Genomic DNA, 10,034 nt, shown 5'->3' on the forward strand with positions numbered 1-10,034 from the left:
GGTCTACAATTTATATGGACCTAAGGACCATCTATCTCTGTGCACGACATGTCATGAAATCTAAAATGAAACAAAAAATTGAAAAAAGAGATTTTTTTCATGATCTAATTTAAATTTTAAATCTAGGAGTTCAATGATTCAAATTTTAAATTCAATGCCAAAAAATACTTTGTTTGGGGGGGTGATTATTTTTTCAAGTCCAATCTAGACGGCAAACAAGAGGTTGAGTTGTCATTTGGACCAATGGGACAGTCCATGTGGACCTCAGTCCATGCTCTACGTATATATATGGGAAGCGTTTGGGGGCTCTAAAGAAAGCTAAACATTGTGCCAAACATTTTTTTCAAAATAAGGATTAGAAGTTTGGAGGACTGATTTTTTTGTAAGAATGGTCTTTATGGTTAAGAGATCGTCCTCACCAGGAATCGTGGACTGTCCGATTTTTGTAAACCCCTTTTATTTGAGTTAGAAGTTTCAGAATGACCTGATTTTTGGTGAAGGTGATCTCCTCATCATAAAGATCATCCTCACGAAAAATCACCGTATTTCTCTTAAACCATCATCTTCATTGCTAATACCCAAAATTATTTTTTTTCAAAAAATGACCACACGAAAATCGTAGGAGGGAGGCAAGGTCTTAAGCTTAAGACTCTCTCTCTCTCTCTCTCTCTCTCTCTCTCATTTTATTTTATTTGCAGAAGAGGGGTCGTGATTTTTATATGTGAGTATGATTATCTATGATATTTTATATCTACATTTTTTTTTTTTAATTGTGAGAGATATTTGTTTTTCCAGCCTACATGTGATAATTTAATAAGGGAAGCGTTCAAAGGACATAAGTAAAAACATATGTAAAAACAATTATTTTTTAAAATATGGGTTAGAAATTTCGGGTTGAGCTGATTTTTTGTGAGGATGATCTCTATGATTAGAAGATCATCCTCACAACAAATCAGCCCAATCTGAAACTTTTAACCCCATCAAAAGTGATTTAAAATGTGGACCGTCAATTTTTTATCAAAAATTTGTAAACCACTTTGATGGATTTAGAAGTTTCATATTGCACTACGTGAAAAACTCAAAATTTGAACAAAATATTTGTTGGGCCTGGCCCGACGAATTTTATAACTTGAAATACCACGGCCTTTCGACCACGTTTCTCTCTCTCTCATAGGCTCGCTCGCTCGCAGTCTCTCCCATGATCACTCTCTCACTGTATCTTTCTCATTGTCTCTCCCTCGATCTCTCTCTTGAACGACATCTCTTTTTCTATAAATCTCTCTCTCTCTCTGTCTCACTGTCTCTCTCGATCGACCTCTCCATCTCTCACAGTTTCTTTCTCGATCGATCCCTCGATGTCTCTGTCTGTCTCTCTCTCTCTCTCTCTCGATCTACCTCCCTCGATAGATCTCATCTCCCACTTTATTTGATCGATCGATCTCGATTTAGATCTGATCCTCGTTTTTGATTGATAAGTCATCAAGAGGTATGTTTTTGATTGATAAGTCCAATTCTGTTCATCTGTGGAGAGATCACAGAGATCTATTTGAGGTATCTTCGATTTTGTAAAGTTTTGATGAAATTGATTTGTGATTGATGCAGTTTTTAGTAATTAGAGTTTGAGATTTGATTCGAAAGATGCTGACGAAATTCGAAACAAAGAGTAATCGGGTGAATGGTTTGAGTTTCCATCGTAAGAGGCCATGGATCCTTGCGAGTCTTCACAATGGTGTGATCCAGTTATAGGATTATAGGATGGGCACTCTTATTGATAGATTTGATGAGCATGATGGACCTGTTTGTGGCGTTCATTTTCACAAATCTCAGCTTTTGTTCGTCTCCGGAGGTAATTTTAATTCTAATTTTATATTTCATTTTGTAGTTCATCAATTTCAATTTCTCGGTAGGGTTAACTGTTACCATATCAATTGAGATCATCTTTGTTTCTATCTATAAAATATTGGGGTAGTATAATTCTGTAGATCAGTTTTTGAATTTATACTCCTTTTTAGAAATTTAGGGACAATTGTGAATTGTGAATTTGTGATTGAGTTTCTATAACCAGATCAGTACTAGATAGTAGTAGTTATCTAATATTTTGTTTAGATGGGAGTAGATCTATACGAATAAGTGTATTTATTAGTAATCTAATCAGCAACAACAATTATCTAATCTAAAATCACTCAATACTATTTAAGTAATATCTAGAAGAATATGAAGAGTTTCAATGATCCTAGCTTTACGAAATTGGTTGTGCTCTTTTGGTTTTTGATCTTGTGACACCTCCAACACCTATTTCCTTGTTTTTGTGAAATTATCTCATCCTTGCTTGAACATTCTGATAATATCTCACATCTGATCTTGAATTTGAACACATCGTCTACTTCTCTTTGGAGTTATTGTTGATTGAGAAAATGAGCTCGAACAACAACACCAAACAATACCAACTATGGCTTTCACACTGAATAAAAAGAAGCAGAGAGAGAGAGAACGAGAGAGCAACACTTTTTTTTCTCAATTTTCTACTAAAGGCTGAGAAAGTCTGGAAGAAAAACACTAGCAAATGAACACTCCACAACAGAACTCTAATCAATTTCATCAAGAACACCATTGCCTTTGACATCAAATTTCAGTGGGCCCACCCTACTTCTTTTGTTTTGAATCAAACCTCATAGTTTATGCTTTTGAAAGAAATCAGGAATTCCTTGGTTCTAATGGAAGATAACCAAGTCTTTTTAACTTTTAAAAGCCTATTAAAAAGCTATATTGCAAGTGGGTGTAGAAGTTGAGGATACATATGCCTATGGGATTCATGCCTGGGTTTAAGTTTTTTTTTTCTCTCTTTCACACGTTATCTTTTTCTTTTCTAAAATTAATCATGTCAATTAAAGAGCATCTTTTGTCAAAAAAAAAACAAAAACAAAAACAAAAATGGTTTCAATGGTATGAGAAGACTATGGAATTGGTTTTCTTTGTAAGCAAGTTTTTGAATGTTGGATGTTTGTCTCTGCCTTTTATGGATCATACAAGTATTTTTTGCAGTCTTGGACTAAGCTACTTGACAGCTACAATAGGGCTGAATTTGAACAGTAATTTGTGTTCTTCTGGGAGTAGTACACTATGAAAAAAAATATTTATTTTAGTCACAATTCCAATATTCTAGTGGAATAATTTTTAATAACTTTGTGGGACTGTGCGCTTTGATTTGGGATTCACATAGGTGTCTGGGGTCAACTAGGGGTACGTATTGGGTAATGGTCATATTTCAGTAAGATATTTTTGATGATCTATAATGCCTCACACAGGTCTGTGACCACCATCAATTGTAAGAATGTACATATTTTCCTGGACAATACATTTACTATGTCACATAATTTGTATATCAAGGAATCACTGTTTACAAATTAAGAAGGCATTAGAAACCACTATGGACCTACAAGGCACCTTGTCTTCCGACACAGCTAGTGGAAAACTCACTACAATGGCATATATATCTCTTGTTGATTTAGACAAACATACAACTTCTTCATGCATACTTAGAAGGCATACCCCCCACCCCACCATTTCTCAATCAGACCTACACCAGTGGTTTTAGCTAGAATCCACATTCTTCAAAGTTGTTAGGTTCTGACCTTTTCTTCTTTTATTATTTCACATAGCTTTCCGTAGGCCGTAGCACGTCCATTCTTCATCTTTTAGGTGCCCAAGGTGATGATGTATGTCGGGTAAAACTTGGGAAATTTGACCCGTCTAGGTTGCCCATTAATTGTGTTGAGTTCAACGTATCTTGAGTACAAGCTGGGCTGATCAAGTAAATACTTTTATTTTTAACTTCTTGAAGAAAAACATTAAGGAAGAAGTATAACCCAAAATCAAATCATAAAGTCCATGAAATTAAGAGCACACTATATAACTTGAGAGTGCCTACATATGTTAGCAGATAAGATGAGAATTCAAGTACAATCCTGGATTTCACCCTAGATGACAGCTAGAACCTTTATAAGATTTCCCAAACCCAAAAAAAATCCTTATTTTCATGTTCTTGTAACCTAAAATGATCAATTACAATAATATACAAAAAATTCTTCAAAAAGAAGGACATTGTCCTTATATCATCTATGTCAATATGTCATCTCCATCTTATGCTGCAGGTTTGATTTTTTTAATTATTGGAAAGCAACTTAGGGTATTTCTTTATGAATCAATCCTAACTTATTAGTATAAGTTTAAAGTGACACAAAAATGATGCAACAAAGAAAATGACCACACACAAGACTCAAAATTTAAATGGCTCTCTGCAGCATGCTTACTCCACAGAGGAGATGATTTGGATCAAATCACTATATTCTTAAGCAAATTACAGCCATAGAGATCTTTAATCGCAACCGAATACACAAGTGCAAGTCTTTTCCCAATTAAAACCCCCACACCATCTAAACTAAGAGACACAATCTGAATAGTTCCCACATTAATTAACCTACAGAATATGAGACACCTATCACAACAATTAGGTGAATTTTGTATGCACCAAGACCTTTCCTTAACCGTAGATTTTGAAACATGTCTTGATGATTGATCCGTATAATAAGAGGGGCCTATGCCATCACCTTCACTCATTGTTTTTTTTATGAGCTTTTCTTTTTAAAATAAATATAAATGAAGAGTTTAGTGTTTGATTGTTGGCAAAATAAATTCTTTTTATTTTTTATTTTTTTTATTTTTTATGTGATGCAGTGATACATCAATTATATGTATATGTTCGATCCTTGCTATATGAAATTGGGAGTGATGGGCTCATCTGATAAGTCTCTTGAGAATATACTAACATCTATTTATTGTGTTAAATACATGATGTTGATACTGATGAAAGAGACAACTTCATAAAAAGGGCTTTCTTTTGACAGTTATCAATTCTGTTATGTATACAAAGGAACGTAGGAGGTTGAGGAGACCTCAAAAGGATTAAACAGAGGTACGGTCACAAACAAAGGAACAAGTAACAAAGCTCTCTAGAAATAGCTAAATTTCATATAGAGGCCCAACTAAACAAATCCTCATCTAGAGACAAAATCTTCCAAACCCATAAATATGTCTTGATAATAATAAAGGATTTTTCTTGACATCTCATTTTGATGCAATGTTTCAGTCTAGAGAAAAACTGAAATGGTCTCAACCAAACATTCCTAGACTATCTAAAACATTCAATGTTTAGTTCGATCTCGACTGAAATCAGAAAATTCTGCTGAAAACCCCTCATATTTCTTTCCAACTAAATACCTAACATATTGGTATTCATCTCATTATTGTTAGAATTTAGAATGGTTAGATATCCAAATTAGTTGGACAAGTGGATAGTGTTGGTGTGATACCAGAGAAAAAGAAATTGTATAATATATATAAATAAATAAATAAGGTAAGAGAATTCTTGAAATTGAGGAGCAAATTCGTGGGTTTTCTCTTGTGAGCAACTCACATAATTATTTACAATAGAGTATTGATGTTACAGTCAAGATATGATGCACGAGACTAATGTATTACAATTGCTCTGTGGGACCTTTCACTTCTGTCTAAAAGAAATTCCTAACCACTATTGAATGAGTAAAACTCCTAAAATCTCACTGTCAGACATATACATAAGAAACGTATTACATACATCCTTGACATAAAATTAACTTAATGAGGTTTGGAGTCCTTGAAGCTTTGTTGCTTCCTCAAAGCCACTACATATTTGCAAGCTCTAATCACCATTGGAGTTATCCCATCTTTTTTGGAAAACTTTCATACTATGTCAGTAATTATATTAAAAATCTGTGAATTTATATAATGAAGCTATGATTTTACCTGCTCCGAAACAACCAGCATTTTCTTTTGGGAAAAGTGTGTTGGAGGCAGATTTACTTAGAGACAAACAAGAAAAGGAATTGTCGCCTCTACTTTCCTGCATTGAAAGTTTATCTTACTTGATTTTCCTTTCCTTTGTAACTCTTCTTATTTACATCTGTGTAATTCTATAGAAAGTTTACCGTACTTGATGGAATTTAATCCCTTAGGTCTCTTCGCGCTCTGAATATGATTAAGCATGAGTTCTACAACATACGAAACAAATTCCAGGACATCGTTCAGGTAATACTTAAATTTCAAATTTCAAATGATTAGTGTTGGGTGTACAACTACAGACTGCACCCATCCAAGTGCACATGCAAGGGTAAAGGTGACCGACCATTTGATGGGTCCACCTTGGATATCTATGTCCTTTAGCCAAACCAATTGAGTGACCGTAACGCCCTTGATACCCTCTTACTTGTTGGCTCACTGCCCAATAAACATTTGACATGTGGTGCGAATGACATCAGCAATAGAGAGAGCTTCTCTCTTGCCTACTGCCCACATAATTCCATAATTCCATGGATCATCTAGAAATAAATATATCGATTGAACTTATTTTACTTGTTTTGTTAACAGTGCAGTCTGCCTATTTGAGCAGCAATCATCAGATGCAACTGTCACCTCAGATAATGAAGACTCGACAAGGGCCTTTTACAGCTGTTGTTTTGTTACCGTTAGATCAAGGGTTGGTCTGTGTCATTGCAGATCAGCAGTTTCTTTTTTGTGGATATAAAGTTTTTGGGTGAGGAGGAAAAGGTATTGTTCTGTAAAATTCATTCCTATGTTTGTACTGCTGAAATTAATATGATACTAGGTAGGATTTTTGAACTTGGAGATCGTTTTGATGGACCCTGAAATTGTTAGTCTGATCCTTCTATGTGCAGGATGGATGTGTTTGAGCATTCGTGACCTAAGTATTTCCTAGGTGCGTGTGTATGACCTTGCATTCATGTCATGTTCCTATGTGTTGGCTGGGCATACTGAAATTGTACTATGCCTAGACACATGCATTTCAAGTTCTGGAAGAACACTTCTTGTAACTGGAAGCAAGGACAATAGTGTGAGTCTCTCTCTTTCGTCTGCTCTCGCAAGGCATTTATAGATTTGTGTATTTAATCATTTCCAATTGCTTTTTGAGTGTTTTCAATTACATATGCCACATTGTACAACTAAAAAAAGCACTTATACCGGTTGATTACTGTTGGTAATTGTGATTGGAGAAAACATGATCAAGATATATTTTCTTATTCTTATTCTTATTCTTATGTTTATCTTCCAAACAACTTTTGTGTTTTCTAGAGTGGTGACCATATAGGTGAAACTTGTTCCCTTTTTTAATTGATTTCTCATGTTTATTATCTTCTATGGATTACAGGTGAGATTATGGGAACATGAAAGTAGGTGCTGTATTAGAGTTGGTACTGGTCATATGGGAGCCGTTGGAACTGTTGCATTTTCAAAGAAATAGAAGAATTTCATCGTTAGTGGTAGTAGGTAAGCATTGGGGGACAAACTATGTCTTTCTTGAATGGTTTTTGCTTGCATTTATGTGTTTGAATCTTAGTTGGGGTTTTCATTTCAGATCTTGTAGTTCAATTGATGGGTTGGACTTGGAGTTGTGCATCGGTTTTAATTGCATTTTTTTTTTTTTGCAGGATTGTTCATAGAGATATCAAGGCAAGCAACATCCTTCTTGACGAAAAATTCCAATCGAAGATTGGGGATTTTGGGCTAACTAGGTTCTTCCTTGAAGACAAAGCATATCTCAACACCACATTTGCTGGAACTTTGTGAGTTGTTTGCTTATTATACAAAATTATAAGTATTAGATTATAAAACACAATTATGTAATCCACTTGTATGAAAGACTGTAAAAGATTAATCATGGAGTGTTGTTTGTGTCTCTTATAGAGGTTATACGGCCCCTAAATACGTCATTAGAAGAGAATTATCTGAGAAGGCTGACATTTACAGCTTCAGGGTTCTAGTGCTCGAGATCATTAGTTGTAGGAAAAACAAAGATCTTTCTATACCATCAGAAATGCAATATCTTCCCGAATATGTAAGCCTTATAAGCTTTTTCGGGTTCTTATGTTCTTTAATTCTAGTTCTTTTTCTTTCGTTATACTTCAATCTCAATTTGCCAATTTTCTCTTCTTGTATATAGGCATGGAAGCTTTACGAGAAATCTAGAGTACTTGAATTGGTGGATCCAAAACTACATGAAGACAGGTTTGTAGAAAAGGATGTCTTACAAGCAATTCAAGTGACATTCTTATGCTTCCAAGCTTACCCAAACATGCGGCCACCAATGTCGGAGATCGTTGCTATGTTAATTTGTTTTTCTATTACTTTGGGTTGATATCTCGATGTACCAAACCTTTTCCATGTAGGTACGAGAGCGCTATTAGGATTTTTTAGAAAACAGTAGCAATGGAGGGGAAATCCGAACCTTGAGGAAAATAAGAAGACACGATAGAGCGGAGAGAGCTAGAAGGGATCAAAAACATCACGACCATTTGCTTCTAATTGTATTTTATTTCTAAGCAATTATGTGATGTAATTTCATTTGTAACTGCCCAATTGCTTCAATTAGAGCTTGTTTAGTAATGAAATTTCAATATATAATATGAATTTTGAGTTGTTTAGTTTAATTTGAAGTTTGTTTTATGATTTTGTTTTGTTTGTTATTTTTCTGATTTTTTTATATTATTATTTTATTTATTGTGATTGGTGAATTAGAGGACTGTCCTATTGTTGGTTAAACCTCCATATTCGACGGCCATATTCTATGGAATTTTTTTTTTAAGCCCATTCTCCAATCAATTTGATAGTCTAGGGCCGTCAAAAAAAAAAATTCTACAAGAGAATATTTGACGGGCATATTTGACAGTAGGGTCCGTCAAATTTCTCAAAATTTGACGGGCTAAGACCGTCAAATATGGGTTTTTTTCACATAGTGTTGGGCTGATTTTTCTTGTGAGAATGATCTTCTCATCTTAGAGATTATTCTCACAAAAAATCAGCTCAATCCGAAACTTCTAACTCATATTTTGAAAAATAATTGTTTTTACTTATGTCCCATGAACACCCCCCATTTAATAATTATATATATAGGACAGGTTCTACGTACAAACCTACCTGAAAACATATATAAAAACAAAAGACATAGGCTATTAGATCTTTACCAGGGTGGACGGCTCAGATCTATTTTTACATGTGTAAATTGCTTTACAAGATTGATACATAAATTCTTGGTCAATTGCAACGCCCTCCCTCTACGAAGCTCTCTTTTAAAAAAAGATACCATGTGTCAAAAAGATAAAAATAGATTGGATGGATGAAAACCAAAAAAACCAAAAAGAGTGAAGTGAAGCTCTGGAATAAAAGACAAAAGCTACTTTGAGCACATGAAGTTGAAATTATAGGGTCTCATGGATTATTATCTGTAATAGGATTTTAAAGTTACCACCAACAATTTCTTATTTTTCAACTCCTTTTTCTAATTTGTAACCTTATATGACAATTTGGCTTTGAACCAATTTCTTACCATTATTTTGATGTTAAATGGTGTCGATGCTGCAATGTATTTCTAAGATATGTAGTTATTTTTTCTATCATGCATGTTGGGCACCTTTAGTCTCCATGGTTTCAAAACTCGTCCGAGACCGAGACGAATCGTCACTTAACTCGGTATTGAGGCTGAACGATACAAACACACAAGTCAACTTTTTGAATGAAATTTAATACCTCACGTTCATTTTGAAATTTTTGGATGAGACGTCTCAAACGTATCAGAAAACTTGTCCGAGACGAGACGCAAAACCAAGTTATTAAACCATGTTGGTCTCTAATTCAACAATATCCAATTGTAATTAATTTGTTTCACTCAAACCAACTGGTGTGAAGGGGCATGAATTCTAATGCTCTATTAAAAGGATCCTAATTTACATTCTCAATGATCTTTGGAATGATAATTGAATAGGAATGTTTGATGATGGCGCATTTGATAAGTGTCGGATCGACCCTTACCAAAACAAGTTGAGGTTTTAATTTTATTTGTTCTCATTCATTATCACATCATACATTACGAACAAGGTGAGTGAAAATGGATCTTTAGTTAGATTTCGAAATGTGCAAGTAATTGG

The 10,034-nt window shown here is 34.5% G+C and overlaps 1 long non-coding RNA gene across 4 annotated transcripts; it reads left to right on the forward strand.

The window, feature by feature from the left end:
- Positions 1-1,066: 1,066 nt before the first annotated feature.
- LOC147381252 (uncharacterized) lies at positions 1,067-8,534 on the forward strand. Of its 4 annotated transcripts, none has more exons than XR_015174706.1 (9): positions 1,067-1,486; positions 1,603-1,846; positions 6,051-6,123; positions 6,463-6,642; positions 6,771-6,946; positions 7,262-7,380; positions 7,542-7,948; positions 8,054-8,118; positions 8,280-8,534. It is a non-coding gene; the product is annotated as an uncharacterized LOC147381252 (long non-coding RNA). The 4 variants fall into 4 exon arrangements; XR_015174707.1 differs by lacking the exon at positions 8,280-8,534 and adding an exon at positions 4,905-4,972 and having other exon boundaries at positions 8,054-8,267; XR_015174705.1 differs by lacking the exon at positions 8,280-8,534 and having other exon boundaries at positions 7,542-7,676; positions 7,798-7,948; positions 8,054-8,267.
- Positions 8,535-10,034: the final 1,500 nt, after the last annotated feature.

The sequence above is a fragment of the Akebia trifoliata genome, unplaced genomic scaffold (assembly GCF_017979445.1).
Source record: "Akebia trifoliata isolate Shusen 1 unplaced genomic scaffold, ASM1797944v1 Contig00608_ERROPOS3031104, whole genome shotgun sequence".
In the NCBI taxonomy this organism is placed as follows: Eukaryota; Viridiplantae; Streptophyta; class Magnoliopsida; order Ranunculales; family Lardizabalaceae; genus Akebia; species Akebia trifoliata.